At 38.7% G+C, this 22,080-nt stretch overlaps 1 protein-coding gene across 2 annotated transcripts in view; it reads right to left on the bottom strand.

Moving 5' to 3' along the window:
* The window catches only part of CYB561 (cytochrome b561), a 32,849-nt gene extending 29,446 nt beyond the window's left edge, over positions 1–3,403 (bottom strand). Inside the window, exon 1 of one of the 2 annotated variants that reach the window (XM_074224438.1) lies at positions 3,215–3,403. The gene's annotated coding sequence lies outside the window, so the exon portion shown is untranslated. Of the gene's footprint in view, positions 1–2,839; positions 2,858–3,214 lie in introns of those variants that run through there. The other variant, XM_074224437.1, reaches the window with a different exon arrangement.
* Positions 3,404–22,080: the final 18,677 nt, after the last annotated feature.

A 22,080-nucleotide genomic window follows, 5' to 3' on the forward strand; every position in this document is an offset into this window, starting at 1 on the left:
GTTATTACTTATGATAAGTTAAATATAACATGTTAAAAGCTATAAAAAAAACCCTTCAGGTTAGAAGATGCTATTGCTTCCAATAATCACTCTGTTGGTGCTTCTGAAGAGATCAATATAAATTTAATAATTCCTTCTACCTCAAATCAAATAAAAGGTATTCTGTAGCTCCATTAAAGGTGAATTCACTTGATAGCAAATCTGTTGCATGAACATTTGGACATTTTTGTTTTGCAAAGTCCAAAATCAAACCTTTAAGAGAAGGGTTTCACTTGTAGTATCCTTTCATCAAACTCCAGTAGTGAATTAAAAATGGCTGTATGCAAAAATCTGTCCTACACAAGGTGTTTCAGGAATCATTTTATATAGTAGTAGTAATAGTAATAATGTCTACATCTGCTGAACATAAAACCATAAAAGATTGGTTTTCAAATCGGGACAGTTCAGTTGGGTCAGAATTTCTTAACCTGAAGTCTATGATTTGCTTTTTAATATTTTGATAGCTTTATTTCAATATAACTGGCTTCCTTGGTAATCCTAAATATTTTGTTGTATATGTTTAAAAATATTATTCTGAGGAAGTGTCTGTAGCCTTTCTTAGGTAGCCCAAGAAGTCCAGGACAACAAAAGGTGACATCCTTACCCCCAGGCTTAGGCTACCAAGCTCCAGTTTCCTCTCTAGACAATGTCTTTCTGGACTAGGGTAGGACACCATTATGGCTAGCATCTAGAGTCCCCAATTCATTTAGTTCCAGATGCAGTTAAGTGACTCAGTGGAAAGAATGCCTGACTTGGTATCAGAATCCAAATTCTACCTCAAACCTAGGCAAATCATTTAATCCCACTCAGCCTCAGTTTCTTCAGTTGTAAAATAGGATAATAGTAATAGCATCTACTTCAGAGATTACTGTAAGGATCAAATGAGATAACATATTGTCAAACATTGCAAACCTTAAAGTGTGATGTAAATGCCAATCACTGGTATTATTATTATTATTATTATTATTATTATTATTATTATTACTGGAATAGAACAAAAGTATCACAGACCCAAAAAAGCAGCTCTTCCCCTTTCCCACATCCACTAAAGAGAAATATAGAAGTAGCAGGCATATTGAATCTGACTGCATTCATTACTAGGTCACCCAAACTCTCAGGGTTACAAAGAGAAAAGCAAGCCCAAACTCTCAGATTACAGGAAAAAAAAGAGAGAGAGAACCAACAATAAATAGCCTTTGAGGAGTTCTCACATCCCACCTTCCTATCAGTCATGGACTTTCCCTGAAATATCAGCATGATGCTAGGATGCTGGGAGGATGTACAAAGCAGCTCCAGAAGCTTCAAGATTTATTGAGCCATATCAATCTTCTCTCCTGCCCCTAACCAGACTCCATCTAATGCAATTGAGCAGGAACACTGGTTACCCCAAGGGCTGGAAAATGAGTTAAAAACAAGCTCCTTCTGCTTTCCCCAGTTCAATCCTATTGGGCTTGATTAAAAGGCAAGCAAACTTAATTTTATTTTGTGAAATGAGACAAAACAGCTGCTATACCTGCAGGCAGCAGGTGGAGGGAAATTGAGGGCAGGGAAGCTAGTAGCCAGGCTTAGTGAAAAAACCCTCAGGGCTGTATCCTTCCCTCAGCAGAAGGTCTTCTTCATTAATGGCAGGGATTAAATTGGATTGAAACAGATATGACAGAGATAAAATCAGCTCTTCTGAAAAAGAACAAGCCTTAATGCAGTAGAAAGGACACTAAATTCTGAGTCAGAACAAATTAGGGCTGAATTGATTTAGGAAATTCAATGATAACCTCAGTTTCCTCATCTGCAAAATAGGATAATAACACTTGCACTATGTCTCAGAAAGATGTGAAGATGCCACATATAATAAATATCATAAAATGATATAAATCTGTTAACAATTATTCTCTTCAGGGGACAGGGGGTTCCTTTGAAACATGTCAGCAGAAAATCATAGATAAAGGTACCCACACTGCTGTGGAAGAGAAAGCAAAGCAGATTTGACTTTCAGACACTGAGGTCCTGGGAAGGAAAAGGCTCATGGCATCATTTACTAATATGGTAAGGACATTGAAAAATGAAAATAGTGACTCAAACTAATAAAAATAAAAATTCTTTGAGGTAGATTTTCTTTCTTTGCATTTATATCACAAGCACTTAGCACACTGTTTAAGAGATGTCTGAATTAAACTCAACAGCAGTTAACTGCTTATCATCTCTTTTCAGATAGGCCTTTACAAGCTTCATTAGGATGCCCACTTACAAGAATCCCAAAAGAGGAATGCCGCAGTGTGATGTACTGAATAAAACGCTGAGACTTGAAGTCTAGAGAGACTGGATTAGAGACTCATATCCCACCTCTGGTACTTATTCTACTTGTGTTGACTGAATAGGAAAATATGCCTCTTTATTTTTTTTAAGAGTTGTTTGTTTTTGTTTTTGCAAGGCAAAGGGGTTAAGTGGCTTGCCCAAGGCCACACAGTCAGGTAATTATTATAAGTGTCTGAGGCTCGATTTGAACTCAGGTACTCCTGACTCCAGCGCTGGTGATCCATACATCCAACTGCCTTACTTTACAGTTGAAGAAGTCAAGGAAGGTAAAAGGATTTCACCAAGATCAGGCAATCTATGCCCCCCAAACCTAGGGAACTTCAGCAGCGGTCTGCTCTACCTCAATGCCTTCTCCTGTGCCCACGGGCAAGTCATCTAACTACTCTGTGCCTCCGTTTCTCCATCTAAAAATGAAGATGCTGGCCAAGCACTCGGCTCCCAGTCCGGGGCACGCGCAGCTTTGCCGGGCCCGTCACTACCCTGTTACCTTAGCCCATCCGTGAAGGGCAGGTCCTTCTCCCTCCCGGGCTGACTGCCGGCTTCCTTCTGCAAGAAGCACCCCCCCGCCCGTCCTTCTAGTGCCTTCTCTCCCACCGGTCCGAGGCGGCGGGGGTCTGCGGCCTCCTCCGGCCTCACACGGGCGGCAGCACCTGCGCCGGCCCGCGCCCCCGGCCCCCCCTCCGGGCGGGCCCGCCGTCTGCCACCTGTGGACTCGCGGAACCGCCCGGCCGCCCGCCGCGGGCCTTCCGGCCCAGGTGGCCCGGGCAGCACTCGCGGGACAGGAAACTGAGGCGCTGTGCGCCGCGGCCCGCTCCCCGGGCGCCCGCCGCTGCCCGCCCGGCCCCGGGCGCCCGCCACTTACCCGAAGCCGCGCAGCCCCGGCTCGGAACGGGGGCAGGGGGGCGCGGCCGCTGGGCCGGGAGCGGCCGGGACCACCGGGCCGGGAGCGGCCGGGGACGGGACACCTGCTGCGCCGCCGCCCGAGCTCCGGCGCCCGCTTCCTGGTCCGCGCCGAAGCTGCTCAGCCGGCTGCGGGAGCGGCCGGGCTCGCCCGGAGTGCGCGCGCGCGTCGGCCCGGCGCCTGGCGTTGCCCCGGCAACCGCAGCCCCGGCGGCGCCCCCGCGGGAGGGCGGGGCCGGAAGGGAGCGGGGAAGAGCGGCCGCGCGCCCCTCCCCCTCCTCCCCCCACGCCCGCCACGCCCCGGCCTTGCCCCCACCCCGGGCCCCCAAACCGGGAGATGGAATAAATATTCTTTATTTATTATTAATAATACAACCATCGATGCGCTGTTTTGCAAATATCCCATTCTATCTTTTTACAGATAAAATTTGACAGAGGAGGACACTGAGGCAGGCGGTGGTTGCGTGGCTGGTCCGGCTTTGAACTCGGGCCTCTCTGGCGCCAGCGCCGGTTAACGCGGACTGCTTTCCCCGACGCCTGCCCACCACGTGCAAACAGCGATCCGTGGTCCCTGACCTCAAGTACTCACATCTGGGGGGGCTCCCCCTCCCCCAACCCTCACCTGTTATCCTCCGCAGGTGCCCTCACTCCCTTCCCCCTTGAGCCCTGGAGCCCCCTCTCTCACGGAGCCAATTTTTGACTTTGGAGTTTCAGAAACCCAATCCGGAGTTGGCATCTGCGTCCGCGCCCGAATCCGCTTCTGACCCTGTGACCCTGGGCAGCGGCTGTTGAAGCTCTGCCATGGTTACTCGCCTGAGGCTGGACCACATGTTCGTGCCACAAAGATGGGGACCCCGGGGGACCGACAAATCTCACCCATTCCATCCTTTTATTTTTGGGAAAGAGACAGTGGTAGAGACGGATGGGCTGTCCCAGCACGGGGAAGAAGGACTGAAATAGAGCCCTGTCCCAGTCCCCCAAAGGCTAAATAAAAGGATGGGGGTGAATGAGAGTGAAGGCGATATTGAGAAGGATGATGCTGTTGAGAGAAGGCCGACAGAGGTTGAAAGGAGTCCAGGGACACAGCTGGATTTGTTGAGTGGTTGAAGGGAACAAGCTGAGAGTGAAAGGAGCAATCGATCCTCACCTCACAAAGTTCTCTTTTTATTCCTTTTCTGTCTATTTCTTTTTTGAATCCTCTTTGCACTTAGGGATTATCTTCCCTTTCCCTCGATGTGGACTTTTCCTCTCCCCTACGTTCCCTTCCTGTCTTCTCCTATCACCCCTTTCCTTCAGTTCCTTTGTCCTTTTCCTGGTTAGCACTCAGGAAAAGCCAGAAAAGTGCTAAGTGTTTAACAGCCAGTTAAAAATGTTAACAACCAGGGGAAAAGTATACAGAGCATGCTTTTAAGTTTAATCGGCATTATTCATATTTTTGCTACAACTTCCATAAGTTTACACAGTTGACAAAACAAATAATAAAAATTAAAAATAAAAAAATAACAAACCAAACCTTTATTTGGAGGATTTGCTGATTTCCAAGGTATCACACAGAAAATTTAACAAGTAGTTTGAATCAGCTCCAAGATACACCTGTGGTACAATTTTTTTTTGAATTTTTTTTCTTTTTAAATTTTGAGTATTAAATTCTCTCTCTCCCTCCTACTCCTTTCCCCACTAGGGAAAAGACAAGCAATATATCACTTTAATCATATGAAATCATTACAAAGTACATTTCCATATTAATCATATTACCAAAAAAAGCAAGAAAACTATAGTGAGAAAATTAAATTTCAATTTATATTCAGTTCATCAGTTCTCTCTCAAAGTGAAGGACATTGTTTCATCATGCATTCTTTTGGACTTATCTTAGATCATGGGTATAGATCAGAATAGACAGGTCATCTTTTGTAGTTGATCATAGTAATATCACTGTTACTATGCACAATGATCTCTCCCAGTTCTCACTTCACTTTGCATCTTTTCATATGTCTTGCCATATTTTTCTGAAATCACTCCCTTGTCATTTCTTATAGCACAACAATATGCCATCATAATCATGGGTCACAAAGCACAAAGAGAGAGAGAGAGAGAGAGAGAGTGTGTGTGTGTGTGTGTGTGTGTGTGTGTGTGTGTGTGTGTGTGTTACATATATATATATATATAATATATACATATATATTCCTTTTTCTTTGATTTCTTTGGGATACTGACCTATTAGTGGGTCATAGGTTGCAGTTTTATAACTCTTTGAGCATAGTTCCAAATTGTTCTCCACAATGGCTGGTCCGCTACTCCACTAACATATCTATTTTGTCATTTCTGATAGATATGAGATGGTACCTCAGAATTGTTTTAATTTGAATTTCTCTAATCAATAGTGAGAGCATTTTTATGTGTCTTTAAATGCATTGATTTCTTCTTCTGAAAACAACCTGTTCATATCCTTTAACCATTTATCAATTAGAGAATTGCTCTAATTTTTATAAATTTGACTTAGTTCTCTATATATTTGAGAAATAAGACCTTTTTCCAGAGAAATTTACTGTAGAAAATTTTGAGATTACTTCAATGATTATTTTGGCAAAATGTTGTTTTACAATTATCTCTTTTAATCAGGTTTATTTTTGCTATTGAGTTGTCTGATTATGATACCTTTTTAAAATTTTGCTGCAACATATTAAATTCTTCTCTAACCCTTCATTTTGACTATGTGTTTTACTGTTTCTTTTTTTTTAAGAAAGATTTTATTTATTTTGAATTTTACCATTCCCCCCCCAATCTTGCTTCCCTCCCTCCATCCCCACCCCCCCCACAGAAGGCAGTCTGTTAGTCTTTACATTATTTCCATGGTATGCATTAATCTAAGTTGAATGTGATGAGAGAGAAATCATATCCTTAAGGAAGAAACATGAGATATAAGAGAGAGAGCAAAATTACATAATAACAGATTTTTTTTTTAAATTAAAGGTAATAATCTTTGGTCTTTGTTCAAACTCCACAATTCTTTCTCTGGATACAGATGGTATTCTCAATCACAGATACCCCAAAATTGTCCCTGATTGTTACACTAATGGAATGAACAAGTCCATTAAGGTTGACCGTCACTCCCATGTTGCTGTTAGGGTGTACAGTGTTTTTCTGGTTCTGCTCATCTCACTCAGCATCAGTTCATGCAAATCCTTCCAGACTTCACTGAATTCCCATCCCTCCTGGTTTCTAATAGAACAATAGTGTTCCATCACATACATATACCACAGTTTGTTTAGCCATTCCCCAATTGAAGGACATTCACTTAATTTCCAATTCTTTGCCACCGCAAGCAGGGCTGTTATGAATATTTTTGAAAGAAAGTATATTCCTTTCTACCCCCATTCAATTTCCTCCATAGATCTATCATACCTAGGTTTTCTAACAATCTATTTACTCCTTAACTTCCTTCCTGTTTATTTTATGGTTAGATTTATCTAAATCTGAGAGTGGGAGGTTGAGGTCTCCCAAACATATTTAGTATTGAAATTTCTTAGTTTCTTTCCTTATCCCTTTTACCGCTATCTAGTTTTTGTTGCTGCTTTGTCTGAGATTAAGATTGCTACCCCTGTTTTTTTTTCACTTCAGCTGAAGCAAAATATATTTTGCTCCAACCTTTTACCTTTACTCTCTATATATCTCTCTACTTCAAATGAATTTATTGTAAGCAGCATATTGTAGGATTCTGGTTTTTAATCCACTTTGTTATTTGCTTATGTTTTAAGGGAGAGTTCATCCCATTCATATTCAAAGTTATAATTACTAACTCTTTATTGCCCTTTATGTTATCTTCCCTCTGCATTTTTCCCTTTTTTCCCCTTTATCCATATTCCCTAGCATTTTTTTCTGAATACTACCACCTTCAGTGTATTTGTCCTCCTATATTCAACCCCTCCCCTTTTTCCCCCTTTCCCTTTGCCCCTTCTTCCTTCCCTTCCTTCTGTTGGTTCCCCTTTTTCCGCCCCCTCCCCTTTCCCCCTTTTAATACTTGAAAGGTAAAATAAGTTTCTTAACTGAGTGTATGTACATTAACTTTAAGCCCAATTTGATGAGAGTAAGATTCAGGCTGTTCTTACCTCCTCCCTTCTTCCCCTCTATTGCAATAGGTCCTTTGTATCTCTTAATGTAATGAGATTTACCCATTCAGTCTCCTCCATCCTTCCATCTCTTTACTGTCCTTTTTTAAGGAGGTATTGTTTTTAAATTATTCTATCCGAGTCACAGAAAAGTCATGAGTGTTCATCGTTTCTGGCTACGTATATTCTATCTAATAGAATTACAATTATTGAGAGTTATTAGAGTCTTTCTCTCAGGTTGGGACAGAGCCAGTTTCATCTTATTGGATCACAGGGTTTTTTTTTAACCCCCCCCTTTTTTTTTACCTTTTCATGTGTCTCTTGCATCTCCTGTTTGAAGTCCAAATGTTCTAGTAAGTTCTGGTCTTTTCATCAGGAAAAGTTGGAAGTCTCCTATTTCATTAAATGTCCATCTTTTGCCCTGGAAGAGAAGTCTCAGTTTTGCTGGATAATGAATTCTTGATTGCATTCCAAGCTCCATTGCTTTTCAGAATATTGCATTCCAGCCCCTTCAATCCTTTAATGGTTTTTTTAAATTTGTTGTTGGTTTTTTTATTTAACTCAAAGCGTGAAGATATGTAGAAATATAATAAATAGCCTTTAAGTGGAACATGAATGAGTGAACAAAAGGCACAGAGGAAATGAAAAACCATTTCAAAAAAATTATCTAATATTATGATGTGAACCATAAGATGAATGTTTGGTACCTCAGCTGGTTTTCAACGTGCCAGCTACAGCCAGTAATCACACCACACCATGGAAAGTTGCTGGAATGAACTCATTTAATTGACAAAAATGAGCCTCTATTATTTCATTGTTAGCTAAGGCTATGTCTTCTATGTTTCAAACACTAAAGACAATAAACAGCCCCTGTTCTCAAGGAACTTTGGTCTAAAATTTTTTTAAGTTATTTAAATTTTTTTTTTGCTTTTGCAAAATGGAGTTAAGTGCCCAAGGTCACACAGTTAAGTAAGTATTAAGTGTCTGAGGCCAGATTTGAACTCAGGTCCTCCTAACTATAGGACAGATGCTCTATCCACTATGCCACCTAGATGCCCCTATTTTTAAAATTTTGAAAATGAACCCCCTTTAATTTTTAGCTTGGTTTTCCAATCTGGTGGTGATGAGTAACAAAGATTTATAAAGATTTGTTATAAAATTTATCATAAAATCTGGCTTTACAAGTGAGAGACTTGCTTTTAAAGATCACAGAAATATATCTAATTTTTTATACTAGTATATCTTCCACAAAGAGAAATTATTTACTCACTTAGATCTAATATTCTTTAAAACAACCCGACAAACTTGGAAAACATATAGCTCTCCTATGTGATATCAAGATAAAAAAAAAGTAGAGATTTCATAGACTACAGTGAAGATGCTGACGGTTATAGAGTCCCTGTTCCATCAATTATTTGTTCACATTCCTGAGTAGAAATCAATTTGACCTTTTTCCTTTACATAAGATGGTTATTTTGGCATTTCCAAGCTACTTTCCCTGTAACAATCACTTTGGAATTCTTTAATGCTCATCTCATCTGGATTCCAGTGCTTCCTTCCGCTCATCAGATGACCTGGGGTTCTTGGGAATCATTGGAAATATCGATTGCATTTTACTCTGAAAGTCTTCCATACTGTGAACTCCTAGAACTTTCCAGACTGCAAAACTGATTACACCTACTCCACACCATGCATAAAGTGAGCCCCAACCGAATGCTCACAAGGCAAGAGAAAAACCACTGTCAGGTAAAGCAGCCGTAGGAGTAATTCCCTTATTGAACCACTGAGGACTTTTCTTTTTACCCAGTGACAAAGATGTAACAAAACCAGCCAACACTGTACCAAGACAAAGTCCAACTTTCACAAGAAACAGTCGGTTGTCCGGGGCAGGGGCATGCTCCAAAGTTGAGGAAAACCCTCCAGGCCTAGAGCCCACAGGCTTCATAGTTCGATGGCAGCCGAGCCATCCACCAACTCTCGATCCCTTAATGTTGATGCAGCCAGGTCCTGTGTAATCCTTACTGTGGCTCCTTGGTATCTAAATTGTTTCTTTCTGACTGCTGAAGGATTTTCTCTTTGTTTGTCCACAATATTCCTTGGTGTTTTCATTTTGGGATACCTTTCTGGAGGGGATCAATGTATTCTTTGTTTGTTTTTTTAAGGTTTTTGCAAGGCAAATAGGGTTAAGTGGCTTGCCCAAGGCCACACAGCTAGGTAATTATTAAGTGTTTGAGACCAGATTTGAACCCAGGTACTCCTGACTCCAAAACCAGTGCTTTAATCCACTGCGCCACCTAGCCGCCCCAATGTATTCTTTCAATAACTATTTTACCCTCTAGTTCTATGATATCAGGGCAGTTTTCCATTACTAAATACTGTATTATTAAGTCCAGGCTTTTTTTTAGTCTTCAATGTTTTCAGGAAGAACAATAATGCTTAGGTTATCTCTCCTTGATCTACTCTCAAGATCAGTGGTTTTGCTGATGAGGTATTTTACGTTTTCTTCTATTTTTTCGATTTTTTGGTTTTGTTTAACAGACTCTTGTTGTTTCATGAAGTCATTAGTTTCCACAGACTCCATTCTTTTTTTTTAGATAAGAATTTTCTTCAATTACCATTTGCAACTCCTTTGCCAATTAGTCAATTCTATTTTTTTTAACATTTTAACATTTTATTTGTTTTCCAATTATATTCAATAGTAATATGTACCCATCATTTTTTTTGCAAGGCCCTGAATTCTACAATTTTCACCCCTCCTCCCTTCCCTCCCCCTCACCCAACAGAAGGCTGTCTGACAGTCTCTGCATTGTTTCCAGGTCATATTGATGTAAGTTGAATGCTATAAGAGTAAACAAAAAATAAACATAAACCCCCCTCCCCCCTCAAGAAGATGAGAAACCTCAAGAACAGAGAGAGAGAGTGAAAAAAATTGTACTTCAGTCTGTGTTCAGGTTTCAATGGCTCTGTCTCTGGGGTGAGTTGCTTTCTTTATCATAAGTCTACCAGAGAACTCGTTTCAATATTTTTCCCACAGTTGCTATTACTAGCTGTACCTCCACTCTATTTTCCCCACTCTCATTTATCCTATTCTCTCTCTCTCTCTCTCTCTCTCCTTTCATCCTAGCCCTGTCCAAAAGTGTGTTGAATCTGAGTACTCTCTCCTTCAATCTTCCCTCTCTTCTATCACCTTTTCCCCCATTCCCCATCATCCTGTCCCTTTCTTCCCATCCTTCTCCAGGGCAAGATAGATTTCCTCACCCTATTAAGTGTGTATGTCATTTCCTCCCTGAGCCATTTCCAATGAGAATGAAGGCTCACTCATTCCCCCTTGCCTTCCCCTCCTCCCCTCCATTGAAAAAGCTTTTTCTTGACTCTTATGTGAAATCTCTCAGCTTCTTCTTCATCTCCTTTTTCTTCCTCTGAGTACTTTCCCCCATCACCCATTGACTCCATCCCTTTACCACATCATACCATTATATTCTTCTCCTTCCTATGACCTGTCTATATATGCTCCTTCTAATAGTACTTATAAATGAGTAAGTTCATATGAGTTATCAATATCTTCTTCCCATGCAGGAATAAATACACTTCAGCTCATCAAGTTCCTCATAGTCCATCTCTTCCACTTCCTCTATGGTTCACCAGAGTCCTGTACTTGGAGATATTTCAATCCCTACAAGCCCTTAATGTAGATGCTGCCAGATCCTGTGTAATCCTGACTATGGAGCCATGGTAGTTGAATTGTTTGTTTCTGGCAGGTTTTAGAATTTTCTCTTTGATTTGGGAGTTTGGGAATTTGACTATAATATTCCTAGAAGTTTTTCTTTTGGGATCTCTTTCAGGGGGTGACCTGTGAACTCTCTCAATTTCTATTTTACCCTCTGCTTCTAGCATCTCAGGGCAATTTTGCTGTATTATTTGTTGAAAAATGAAGTCTAGGCTCTTCTGATCGTGGCTTTCAGATAGCCCCATAATTTTTAAATTATTTCTTCTGGATCTCTTTTCAAGGTCGGTTGTTTTTCCAATGAGATATTTCACATTTTTTTCTAATTTTTGGCTTTTTTGGAAGAGTTTTATTTCTTCCTGCTTTCTTGCAAAGTCATTAACTTCCCTTGTTCCATTTTGCATTTGAAGGAGTTATTTTCTTCAGAGAGCTTTTTTTTATCTCCTTTTCCAGCTGGCCAATTCTGCTTTTTAAGGCATTCTTATCCTCATTTGCCTTCTGTTTTGTTTTTTTCCATTAGGCCTAAACTGGTTTTTTAACATATTATTTTCTTCGGAATCTTTTTGTACATCTTTCACCAAGCTTTTTGATTTGGTTTTCATGATTTTTCTGCTTTGCTCTCATTTCTCCTCCCAATTTCTCCTCCATTTCCCTTAATTGCTTTTCAAAGTCTTTTTTGAATTCATAGTCTGAGTCCATTTTCTATTTCTTTTGGAGGTTTTGGATAAAGAAGGTTCGATTTTGTTGTCATCTGAGTATGTGTTTTGATCTTCCATGGGACTAAAGTCATTCTCTATGATCAGAGTCTTCTTTTTCTGTTGTTTACTCATTTCCTTAGCCCAAGATTAATTTACAGCACTTCCAAGGCTTTGGGGTTGTTATTTTTTGGGGGGGTGCTCGCCACTGGGACCTTTATTCCTCCAAGGTCTTATGCTCTCTATCCTGTGCTTTGATATGTAGATGGCCCCCCCGGACTTCCCTCTGCCCTGGGGCTATAAGGAGGGATCCAGCTTGGTTATTTAGTATGGAAGCCTAAACTGTGATATCTTAGGCAAACAATAGAGTCCTGCCCCAAGGAGAGTAGAAATTTCTGCAGTCTCCCCTGACCCCCTTACCATCTGTAGGCTGTACTCTGGAGGTGCAAGTGGTTTTCTCCCAATTCTTGCTACAGGTTCTACAGCCTGTGCTCCTCACTCCACATTCATTCTGGTGGAGCAGAGTTCTCTCCCTGCTCCTTCAAGCTGTTGCTGGTGATTTCTGGGATGAGCTGGCCTGGGTTGTGCTGTGCTGTGGCTGAAGCTTTTTTTCCAACCCCTGGTCCTGGTGAAACACAACTTTCCTGCAGAACTTCTAAGTTATCTTGGAGTGGGAAAATTTATCACCCAGTCTTTCTGTGGGTTCTTCCCCCTCTAAATTTTGGCTAGAGCCATCCTTTGTTTTTTGAGGATTTAGGGGGTCGGAGTTCCCAGGATATGCTGCCTTCATATCTCCATCTTGGCTCTTTCCCTAGTCAATTCTATTTTCGAAAGAGTTTTCCATTTCACCAATTGAGGTTTTGAGAGAATTTTTTTCTTTTTGCATTTGTCCAATTGTATTTTCCAAGGATTTGTTTTCCTGTTGCAAAGTGTTACTTTCTCTCCCAAATTTTCCAGTTGATTTTTAAACTCCTGCCCGATTTCTTCAAGGAAGTCTTTCTGTGCTGAAGACCAAATCATATTCTCCTCAGAGGTTCTAGGTCTCTTTGAGTTAGGATCTTTTCTTTCTAGGAAGTTTCTATGGACCCTCCCTTTCACTGGCCTTTCTTCATTTTCCTAAGATCTTGTGTTGGGGGAGGGGACTGGTTCACAGGTTTGGTGTTGAGATCCCTAGAGCTTTTACTCACTGGGTTTAGTAACTCCAAGTAGGCCAGCCACTAAGGGGTGCTGGTTGCTTTTTCTGGAGTGTCTGTGATCTTGATTTGAGGCCCCCTCCCTTGGCCTGGAGGGGGTGGTTGAAGCTGCTAAATATTTTTATCTTTGAACAATGGTGGGCTAAGCCCTGGAGCAAGGTAATTACTCTCCCTATTCACAGTTGAGAGAGCTCTGCTGCTCACACTTGAGCCTGGGTAGGGAGGTGGGCTGTAATTGTGTTTGTTTTGGGAAGAGGCTTCAGCTGAAATTAATGTATGGACTCTGAGTTCCTCTGGACCAGAGGAGCCCAGGGATGGATATCTGCCACTCTCCCGAACTAGAATTTACCTTTCAGCCTTGCCAGTAGGCCCCAGGCTGTCAGTCCCACAACCAATGCTTCTGCTCCCCAGTTGCTCACACCTCCACAGCTGATCAGCCTAGTCCTGCTCTCACCCTGTCCTGTGCACCTGGCAGAGTCTCTGCTTTCTGCACCTGGATCACCCACAATCCCGGAAGACAAACCTTGAGGTAGATGCTCTTTTCCTAGTTTCTCTTTATGGGTTTTGTCAATCAGATTTCTGTTAAGAGGTTTGTTTCATATTATATATGAGGGAAGATCAGGAGGCCTTAGCATGGTGCCTGTTTTCTCTCTGCATCTTGACTGGAAGTGTGTTTTACTATTGCAAGTGTGTCTCCTGAAAATAAATTGTTGGATTTTCATTCCTAACCCATTCTGTTGCTTTCACTTTATGGGAGATTCATGCCATTTACAATCACAGTCATGATTACTAACTATATTTCCTTCTATCCTATTTTCTTCTCTTTGTTCTTCTCTTCTCTCTCTCTCTCTCTTTGTCCTATCCCTCCTCAAAAGTTTATTTTGCCTCTAATTATTGCCTCTCTCAATATATCCTCCCTTTTATCATTGCCTTTCTCTACTGAGTAAATTAAGTTTCTGTATACAACTGAGTGTGTATGAATTCTTTTGTCTTTGAACCAATTCAGATGGAAGTGAGGTTCAAGTATTGCCAGCCACTCCTCCATTTACCACTCCATTGTAAGAGCTCTTCCTTCCAAGTCTCTTTTATATGTGAAAATTTTCCCCATTCTTCCTCCCCCTTTCCTCTTCTCCCAGTGCATCCCTTTTTAATCACCTCTTCACATTTTTGGAGATCATTCCAATATAATCAACTCACACATAAGTACACTGTCTGTGTAAAAACTCCTTTTAACTTCCCCAATAATGACAAAGATCTTAGGAGTTACATATATCATCTTCTTATACAGGAATATAAACAGTTTAACTTTCTTGAGTCCCAGATGATTACTTTTTCATGTTTACCTTTTTGTGCTTCTTTTGAATCTCTTGTTTGAATGTGAAACGTTCTATTCAGCCCTAATCTTTTCATCAGAAATGTTTGAAAATCCACTTTCATTTCATTTTCATTCCCCACCCCATTCCTAAAGGTTTAGTTTGACTGGATATTATTTTTGGTTGTAATCCTAGCTCCTTTGCCTTCCAGAATATCATATTCTAAGACCTTTGCCCCTTTAATGTAGAAGTCATTAAATCTTGTGTAATTCTAACTATGGCTGCACAATATTTGAATTTTTTTTCTTTCTGATTGCTTACAGTATATTCACCTTAATTTGAGAGTTCTAGAATTTGACTATAATATTCCTGGGAGTTTTGAATTTGTGATTTCTTTTTGGAAGCAATTGGTAGAATCAATTTCTATTTTACCTCCTGTTTCTAGAATATCAGAGCAGTTTTTCTTGATAATTTCTTGAAAAATTATTCAGTTTTTTTTAATTATGGCTTTCAGAAAGATCAATAATTCTTAAATTGTCTCTTCTGGATCTATTTCCAGGGCAGTTCTTTTTCCTATGAAATAGTCCACATTTTGTTCTTTTTTTTTCATTATTTTGACTTTGTTTTATTGATTTTCAATGTCTTATAGATTCATTAGCTTCCACTTGTCAAATTTTAATTTTTTAAAATGCAAAGGTAGTTTTCAATATTCATCCTTTTTCAAGCTTCTGAGTTCTTCACTTTTCTACCACCCCCCTTTCCTCTCCCCTCCCCTTTGTAGTGAACAATTTGATATGTTATGCATGTTCAATCATGTTTAACATACTTCCATATTAATCATGTGAAAGAGGAATAAGAACTAAGGGGGGGGGAACAAAATATGAGAAAGAAAGAAAAAACAAAAGAAAAATTTAAAAGGTGAACATAGTATGCTTTGCTCTTCATTCAGACTCCATAGGGGTTTTTTGTTTGTTTGTTTTCTGGATGTGGATGTCATTTTCCATTACAGGTCTTTCAGGATTGCTCTTAATCATTTAACTGCTGAGAGGAGCTGCTTCCATTATATTACTCATCTCACAATGTTGCCATTAATGTATACAATGTTCTGCTCACTTCACTCAGCATCATTTCATGTAAGTCTTTCAATGCTTTTCTAAAGTCCAGGTGCTCATGATTTCCTACAGAACAATAATATTCCATCACATTCATATACCATAATTTGTTCAATCATTCTCCAATGGATGGGGCTCTCTTCAATGTCCAATTCTTTGCTACTACAAAAAGATAAATATTTTGTACATGGGAGTCCTAACTCCTTTTTTATGATTTCTTTGGAATATGGACCTAGTAGAGGTGTAACTGAATGAAAAGATATTCAGTTTTATTGCCCTTTGAACATATTTCCAAATTGCTCTCCAGAATGGCTGGATCAGTTCACAGCTCCATAAATAGTATATTAGTGTCTCAGTATTTCCACATCCCCTATAATATTGATCATTTTCCTTTTTTTGTCATTTTAGTCATTCTGATAGAGTTATGAGTGTTATCTCAGAGTTGTTTTAGTTTGCATTTCTTTAATTGATAAAGATTTGGAGCACTGTTTTCATGTTTATAGATAGCTTTAATTTCTTTACCTGAAAATTGCCTGTTCATATTCTTTGACCATTTGTCAACTGTAAAATGATTTGTATTCTTATAAATTTGACTCTTTATATAAATTTTCTCTATATATTTTAAAAATGAGTCCTTTACTAGAAGCACTAGCTATGAAAATTGTTTCCCAACTTTCTGCCCTTCTTATCTTGGCTGCATTGGTTTTCTTTCTGCAAAAATGTTTAATTTAATGTAGTCAAAATCATTCATTTTACAATTCATAATGTTCTCTCTCTCATTTGGTCACAAAGGTCTCATCGTTCCATAAATCTGACAGATTATTCCTTGTTCTCCTAATTGATCCGTGTTATCACCTTTTATGTCTAAATCCTATACCCATTTTGACCTTATCTTGACATAACGGTGTGAGATGTTGATCTATGCCAAATTTTTGCCATGCTATTTTTCATTTTCCTAGCAATTTTTGTCAGATAGTGAGTTCTTACCCCAGAAGCCAAAGGCTTTAGGTTTATCAAACAATGAATTACTATAGTTATTTACTACTATTTCTTATGCATCTAATCTATTTCTTAGTAACAGAGAGTTTTGATGACTGCCAATTTAAAATATGGTTTTAGATCTGGTGGAGCTGGATCACATTTCTTTGCATTTTTTAAATTAATTCCCTTGATAATCTTGACCTTTTGTTCCTTCAGATGAATTTTATTACTGTTTTTCCTAGCTTTGTAAAATACTTTTTTGGTAGTTTTATTGGTATGGCACTGAATAAATAATTTAACTTAGGTAGGGATTAGTACTAAGGGAAAAGAAAGAAAACTGTGAGGTAGGAAGGAAAGACATAAGAGAAGTTTTTAAAAAGTGAACAGAGGAGCGGCTAGGTGGTGTAGTAGATAAAGTACTGGCCCTGGAGGCAGGAGTACCTGGGTTCAAATCTGGTGTCAGACACTTAATAATTACCTAGCTGTGTGGCCTTGGGCAAGCCACTTCACCCCATTTGTCTTATAAAAACCTAAAAAAAAAGTGAACAGAGTATACATTCAGATTCTATGGTTTTGTTTTTATTTTTTCCTCTGGATGTGAATGGTATTGTCCATAACAGGTCTCCCAGGGTTGTCCTTAATCTTTGAACTGCTGAGAGAGGAATTGTATCTATTATAGTTGATCAACTCACAATGTTGTTGTTAATGTGTACAATATTCTCTTGGTTCTACTCCCTTTACTCAGCTCTTAACCTGAGATCTCTGGCTTGTTTTTTAAAAAACATTTCCATAATTGATTTCTGGTATTAATTGGTTTCCTTTCTATAATTTATTTTAAGCATTTTAAAACATTATTTTGAGTCAAGATTCAGTAGACTATTAGACAAGAAAGATTAAAAACTTTTTTTATTAGGTGATTTCTTAAGTCCCTTCAAGTTCTAATGTTCTATGAGTTTATAAGATGAAAGAATTAACTTCCACCTCTACTCCCTTCCTCAGGATACAGGATTAATCATGTTAATCCTTAAGGAATAAGCAGCTAATGAAGGATATACTATGATGTAGGGAAATAGAGTATGGTGTATGTTCTGGAAGGGTTGGGGGGTACAGGTTTGGTGCAAATATAATTTAATGGATTATGTCAGGGCACTCAAGAATAATTAGTATGTTTTTGGGTAACATAGTCTCATTTTGGGTAACAGTTTGTGTGGCAAGGCTGGATGTCTTATCTAGTTGGCAAGACACAGAGTACCCAAAATAGTTTTTATCAATCCTAGGTGTAGTAGGAAGGAAAACTTTCTCAGGGATGATATAAAACTTTTTCCAGAGATGGTATAAGACAGTTTTTCTATAATCTAATTTCTCAGGATATGCAAGGTCAACAAAAAAGGCACAAAATTTAACTACTCGCTCTCTGTCTAGTATTTCCATGGCATCACTACTATGCAGAATGCATAGGAATCAATGGAACTTTTTTCAATAAAAATTTTAAAATGTCCATTTTAGCCCCACTTCACCTCCATATTTTAGAATCATCCCTTGTTTCATGACATAGCTCAAGTCCTCCCTATAGTTTAACTACAGGAAGCCTTTTTGAAATAGAGGTAACATAAGTACAATAGGAAGTATTGGGTGGAATAGGAAGATCTGGCATCAAATCCTGCTTCTGGTACTTACTGACTGTAATCATAGGCAAGACATTAAACTTCTGTCTGCCTCAGGTTACTCATCTGTTAATTCTGAGAATAAGTCCCTTACAGCTCTTGATCTATGATTCTCCTCAGCTCTCCAAATTATTTGGTATTTACGTGCAGGTTATCTCCCCAGAAAGACTATAGGTCACTTGAGGGAGGGCAAGGACCCTTTTATTTTTTTCTTTTCAACTCCAGTACCTAATATAGTGCCTGGGTTATAGGAGGCACTTGACAAATGCTTGCTTGTTTGTTGAGCTGGGCTGCTGAGTAGGGTTGCCAGGGAGTTGTCAATCCTTCTTATTTACCCAAACCCTAATATGACCCATGGTACTCTTTCCCAGGCCCAACCTAGACTCTTCCCCACTTAGGGAGTGGTTTTCCTTTCAAACCAGGCCAGGAAAAACAGTAGGCCAGGAAATAATCAAGTTCCCTGCCTCCCAAAGCTCATCACAGCTTCCTATACACATATACACTGGCCAAAAAAAAAAAATTGCTACAAAAATTACCTACAAAAATTCCACATTAAATCTTTTCTTTTTCTGCTTTGGAAAATTATAAAAAATATGAATCAACCATCAGATTATTTGCTGTAATGGGGATGGAGGAGAAAGGGAAAAAAGTAGAAAAATGTGGAATTCAAAATCTTACCAAAAAATGAATGTTGAAAACTATCTTTACATGTAATTGAAAAAAAATAAAATATTTTTAAAATGAAATAAGAACTCTGGAGAAAATAAAAATATGAATCAACAAATTCTCTTTTGTTGCTTTAAATATCAGTCATCATATAATTAGCAAAATATATTGCAGGTGTAAAGTCCCTTTCTCTTTCCATTTTAATATTCTTCCTTTTTGTCTTTCTCCTTAGCATTTCCATAACAAAAGTCATAAATCAGCATTGCAGTAGTGAACCATGTTTATCATACTTAAAAGACAAAAGTAAACAGAAAAAGCAAACAAATTCTTTAAAAAGTAGATATTCAGGGAAAACATTAAAGCCTCTTAGGATAAATGGAGGGAAACGGGAAGAACAAAAATTCTCACCAGCTTTACAGTCTGAAAGTTTCCATCAGCCCAGTATTCTCTTCATATCTGGGTTCAACAAACCCTTCTTTCTTGGGGTCTGGAGCTGAGGAACTCTCTCTCCAAGGTTCCCTGAGATTTTCTACTGGGTTATCAGGGAAGCTATGAGTCTCCGCAGATGCCCCTCCATTTCTACAATGGTGCCTGCATTCTCACTCCCATGCAGTTACGCTCAACTTGACCTTAAGAGTATCTGGGCCTCAGCTGTCAGCACCACCCCTTGGGATAAGAAGAAAAGGTTTGTCAAAATCCAGCTTTGTCTGTCCAGGATCCAGTCAAATTCCCTAAGGATTAAGCAGGGAAATAACCATTGATTTCCAATTTTACCAGTAGGTGTCTCTCTACAGATAGTATTCATAATCTTGGAATCTCTAAGAGGAAACAGAAGCTAGCTGGATCTATTTATTTGATAAATCATCACTGTACTTGAAAAGATCTAGAGAGAATAAATTGAGGAGGGAAAGGAATAAGCACTTATTAAATGTCTACTGTACAACAGACACTTTACAAATATAGTTATCCCTTCCATATCACAAGATAGGGATATGGTGTGATCTAGAAAATTTGCATAAAATACCACTTATATGAATATCCCTTCATACCAGAGGAAAAAATCTGAATTATTATAGTATTAAAAGAAAATATAATGATATATAACACATTATAAATATATATACATATAGATATATATTGCATTTCTAAATTTCTAAACTTTTTCTATTTTGTTTGCTGGCCTTTGAATGTCATCTGCAGCTTCTACAAAGCTCCCCCAAAATTCCCATTTAATTTCATAGACTAAGCTGTGATATATCCAAACTATGATGGGGAAAGTCATAATGTGGAAGGGACTTATTATTTCATGGAACATTATTATGCTATAAGAAATGATGAATAGATTACTTTCAGTAAAACCTAGAAAAACTTATAAGAACTGATGCAAAGTGAAATGAGCAGAATCAGGAGAACATTTTATAAAATAGCAGCAATATTGTACAATGATCAACTGATAATTACTTAGCTATTCTCAGCAATACAATGATCCAAGAAAATTCTGAAGGACTTACAATGGAAACTGCAATCTAGCTCAGAGAAATGACTAATATAGAAATATGTTTTGCATGACTACACATCTAAACCTTTATCAAACTGTTTGCCTTCTCAATGAGAGGAGGAAAGAAGTAATTTGTAACTTAAATTAAGATTAAATGCCTTCCACCACTGCAATTCTATAATTGTCTGTTTGAATCTCAGAGAACTGGAGAAATGGGGCACTGAGAGAGTAAATGACTTATTCATTGTCTAACAGCTAGTATACATACGAGTCAGACTATGAACCCAGGCCTTCTTGATTCCAAAGTGAGTCATCTACCAGGTCACACTACTGTTTTGGGAGAGACAGAGACAGAGAATACATATCTATTTTTATCTATAAACACATGTTATTATTGCTGTTTAGTTGTTTCAAAGTAAATCTTCATGATCCCATGTGGAGATCTTGGTAAAGATATTGTGCCACTAGGGGAAGCTAGAGTTTAAATACAGCCTCAGACATTTAACAATTACCTAGCTGTGTGACCTTGGGCAAGTCACTTAACCCCATTGTGTTGCAAAAAAAACCCTAAAAAAATATATTGAGCCACCTCTCTGCCCGCTATAAATACATTTCTATACACACACACACATATCCATATAAATACATGCATGCATATTTGTGAAAAAATACACATGAGGGGTGGCTAGGTGGCATAGTGGATAAAGCACTGGCCTTGGAGTCAGGAGTACCTGGGTTCAAATCCGGTCTCAGACACTTAATAATTACCTAGCTGTGTGGCCTTGGGCAAGCCATTTAACCCCATTTGCCTTGCAAAAACCTAAAAAGAAAAAAAAAGAAAAAATACACATGAAATAAGAAATATATATATCAAATAGCAAAAGGAATACTTAAAAGTGTTTAATATATCTAAAAATAAAAAATCATGTGGTATATTGTGAGTAATGGAATACAGTACATTGTTGAGAAAAGAGTCATTATTACCCAGGGATAAGCTGTTCAGGTTACAGTAGCTAAAGGGAGTCTATGTGGTCTGGTAAAAACAGAATATGTCTTGGCTATGATCCATCTGTGCTGCATTAAGCAAGTCACTCTTGGAGCTTTTGTTTCTTGTTCTGCAAAGGGAAAGAACTGGACTAAATTATTTCTGAGGTTCTTCATAGTTCTGATAACATATGGACCTATCAGTTCTGGGAGAGGAGCGATAAAAAAAATTAGGAACTAGGGACAATATGCCTGGGCATCCATAGGAGCAACAGGGGTCACAAGCCCTTGATTGAGAGTGATGAAGAAGGAAAAGAATGAAAAGGACATCATCAGTGAAGAAGATAGTTTATTTATTTATATTCATCTACATTAATAGGAATTTAAGTACAGAGCAGTTTCTTTTTTATTTTAAATATTTTATTTATTTGTTTTTCCACCTACATACAATAGTAGATTTTACTAATCTTCTTTTGCAAAGTTTTGAGTTTTACATTTTCTCCTTCCCTTCCTTCCCTCCCCCCCTCCCCTTGAAAGAAAGTACTCTGATGTAGGTTCTACATTTATAACTCTGCTAAACAAAAGATTCACATTGATCATGTTGTGAGAAAAGAATCAGATCCAAACAAAAGAAAGAAAACATTAGAGAGAAAAAAATTGACCTAATATATAAGACAACTTTTAAAAATTGAAAATAATAAGCTTTGATCTTCATTTAAACTCCACAGTTCCTTCACTGGGATGGTGTTTTCCCTCACAAGTCTTTTAAAATTTATTTGATTATTGTACTGCTGAAATGAACAAGTCCATCTTGGTTGATCATGACCCCATGTTGTTGTGAGTGTTTATAATGTTCTTCTGGTTCTGCTCATTTCACTCAGCATCAATTTGT

This window comes from Macrotis lagotis, chromosome 2 (assembly GCF_037893015.1).
Source record: "Macrotis lagotis isolate mMagLag1 chromosome 2, bilby.v1.9.chrom.fasta, whole genome shotgun sequence".
NCBI classification, from domain to species: Eukaryota; Metazoa; Chordata; class Mammalia; order Peramelemorphia; family Peramelidae; genus Macrotis; species Macrotis lagotis.